The sequence below is a fragment of the Metopolophium dirhodum genome, chromosome 3, assembly GCF_019925205.1.
Source record: "Metopolophium dirhodum isolate CAU chromosome 3, ASM1992520v1, whole genome shotgun sequence".
Lineage (NCBI taxonomy): Eukaryota > Metazoa > Arthropoda > Insecta > Hemiptera > Aphididae > Metopolophium > Metopolophium dirhodum.
In genome coordinates, this window is record NC_083562.1 from 27233283 (window position 1) to 27236476 (window position 3194).

At 32.0% G+C, this 3194-nt stretch overlaps 1 non-coding gene across 1 annotated transcript; it reads left to right on the top strand.

Annotated features, from left to right (window-relative positions):
- Window positions 1-328: 328 nt before the first annotated feature.
- Trnaf-gaa (transfer RNA phenylalanine (anticodon GAA)) lies at window positions 329-401 on the top strand. The gene has a single exon. It is a non-coding gene; the product is annotated as a tRNA-Phe (tRNA).
- Window positions 402-3194: the final 2793 nt, after the last annotated feature.

A 3194-nucleotide genomic window follows, 5' to 3' on the forward strand; every position in this document is an offset into this window, starting at 1 on the left:
AAAACCACCAACAAATTACGAAAAACCGCTTAAATGGGATTTTCATTTCTAACGCTTTGTTTATCACCGTAGCAACGAATAAAAATTATAACATTATAATATTAGTTTAACTTAAAGGCTATAATAAATAATAACAATATAAAATATCCAGAATGATAAACCGTCTCCGCTCAGAATCGTTTTTCGTATACAATGATATGATATCATTGAATTCAAATTTAATACAATCCATTATACAGTGACCTACTTGTAATATACTGTACAGCAGAGCGACATCCACTTACCCGCTTTTTTTATATGGCATATATTAAGGACGGAATATATATCTGCCGAAATAGCTCAGTTGGGAGAGCGTTAGACTGAAGATCTAAAGGTCCCTGGTTCGATCCCTGGTTTCGGCAAAAACTTTTTTGTCCATTTAAATGTTTATATAAAAACAATATTTAAGGCTTATTTTATACAAAATTTTAATTTCAGACGCTCATAAAAATATTAGATATGGATTTACGCTTAACTTTTTTTTTTTAATTACAATTTTAATCAAAATAACTAAAATTTTTAATTTTTCTTAAATACCTTAGAAATTGAAAATTATATTATACATTTAAACTAAATAATAATTTTTAATGGTTGATGATTTTTAGATTCTGAGCGGAGCGTGGAAGCTAGTGGTTTTACAATGCTTTTCATTATTATTATTATTATTATTATTTTATTGTGTATACAAATTTCTACCAGAAGGAGTGCTTCGATTTCAACATATAGTATCTTATCTTTTAGCAAATTGGATCAATATGGTACTTTAAAGATGTAATTTTTCGATTTTCTCAATAGCTATTTAATGCCGTGGGAATAAAAAAAAAGCGAGTAAGTGGTTGTCGCTCTGCTGTACACTAGGTTACAAGTGAGTCAGTGTATAATAGATTGTATTAAACTTGAATTCAATGATATAACATCATTGTATAAGAAAAACGATTCTGAGCGGAGACGGTTTATCAGTCTGGATTTTTTAAATTTTTATTATTTATATTATAGCGTTTAAGTTAAATTAATATTTTTATAATATTATAATTTTTATTCGTTGCTAAGGTGATAAACAAAGCGTTAGACATTAAAATCCCATTTTAAGCGGTTTTTCGTAATTTGTCAGTAGTTTTCCCGTGGCATTAAATAACTATTGAGAAAATCGAAAAATGCCCTTTCTAAAGTACCATCTTGATCCAATTTTCTAAAAGATAAGGTACTATATTATGTTTAAATCGAAGCACTCCTTCTGGTGGAAATTTTGTATACAGGATATAAAAAAAAAAAAATAAAAATAAACACCATTGTAAAACCACTAGCTTCCTCGCTCCGCTCAGAATCTAATAATAATAATATTATAATATAAATTCAACTTGCCTACAGGCTATAATAAATAATAACAATAAAAAATATCCAGACCGACAAACCGTCTCCGCTCAGAATCGTTTTTCTTATACATAATTTTTCAAATATCTAAAAAATACCATAAAAAGAGCAAAAACATTTTAAAGATTGTAAATATCAATATAATATCATGTCCACCTAATGCCTATAATATATTCCACATTCCCTAATGAATATTCTGGATCCACGAATGATGGTAAATACGATATGATTCGTCCGAAATCGAACTCCACGCGGCGTGCATGGTTACAATAATAATTTATTCGAGCAATATTTCTAGCTCCGTGAAATAGCATATACGCGTCATCGGTCTCTCACTGCCGTCGCGAATAATAATTGAAATTTGTCCGCTCGCCGATAAATAAATTATGAGGCACGAGCCGATGACAAAATCTGTTGTATAATAGCAGTATAATAGTTATGCCGTGCGAATTCAAACAATGGCTGTGACTCGAGATCATTTTTTCCGTCGTCATAATACTTGCAGCGACGGTATCACAAAGATATCACATTCTCAATAATAATAGTAATATTATTGTGTTGTCACCGAGCGTGTGGATAGGTATTAGATTGTATTATAGTTTCGTCGGATATATGTTTCGGTATTCTGCACATAATATATCCGTGAAAATAGTTGTGTTTATTTTTTATTTTATTTTTTACCCACACACCATATTATTATAATACGGGTGGAAAGAGTGTACGTTATATTATACAGCGTGTATCTGGAAGATTTGACGGTTTCACACTGCAATTGCGTTTGAATATGTCACAATGCTATAAACATATAGACACACCCTGTAGACATTATTATATTATTATGTATAACGACTGGGGAGAGAGTTGAAATAATACAATGTATTACTACTAGACCACGTGTGTGTGTAACACGATAGGATATAATATTATAATATATAGGTACCTACCTATATCTATAATATAGAAGTGTTAGTAGCTACAGCGTGGTGTGTTTCGTATATAAAATATAAATGGGCGAAACGAAAATGCACACCGTCACTGCACCCGTGGGACTGCGGAGCGTAAATGTTTCAATTTCAAAAAAAAAAACTTACAAAAACGAGTATAAATCCAATGATCCCGTAGTCACGATGCGTTACATGGGTGTAATTATTGTTGTTTGATTTTCTGGACCAACGGGTCAACGATGTAAACGGGTTACTAATGAGTATAATACGCTGTCGAACGATTAAAGTTAGCATTATTTTTCAATGTGTACATACAGACAGACAGACAGGGACTGAAATTATGTACTGTAAAACTATACAACTGTATACAAGCGTGCAATACACATTATGCGGGGTACGAAATGTTGTGTGTTCCGTTCGAAATTAAAAAGTGTGTATAAGAAAGTAGAAACAAGATGTATTGTGACATTTTATAAAGGTACACAATTAATTTGTAATACTTATTTGGTTAGTTTTGATTTTGTCAACAGGATGTATACCAACATTTGCTGATATCCCAACTGTCAATTTCATAATTTAGAAGCAATACATATTTTTACAAATCTACCACCACCGATACCACCACCACCCCCCCCCCCACGGCTCAAAAAAAAACTGCCTCGCCACGCCACTGGTTTTTTATACTTTTAATGACAATCGTTATCCGTGACCTAATGACTGATGAGAATAGGTATTTATCCATACCTATCGGTGCGTTTGAAACTGACATACAATACGTGGAATAAAAACAACCTGTGTGTGTCAGTACGCACGCCAGAAGTGAATACGGGAATAGTAGTG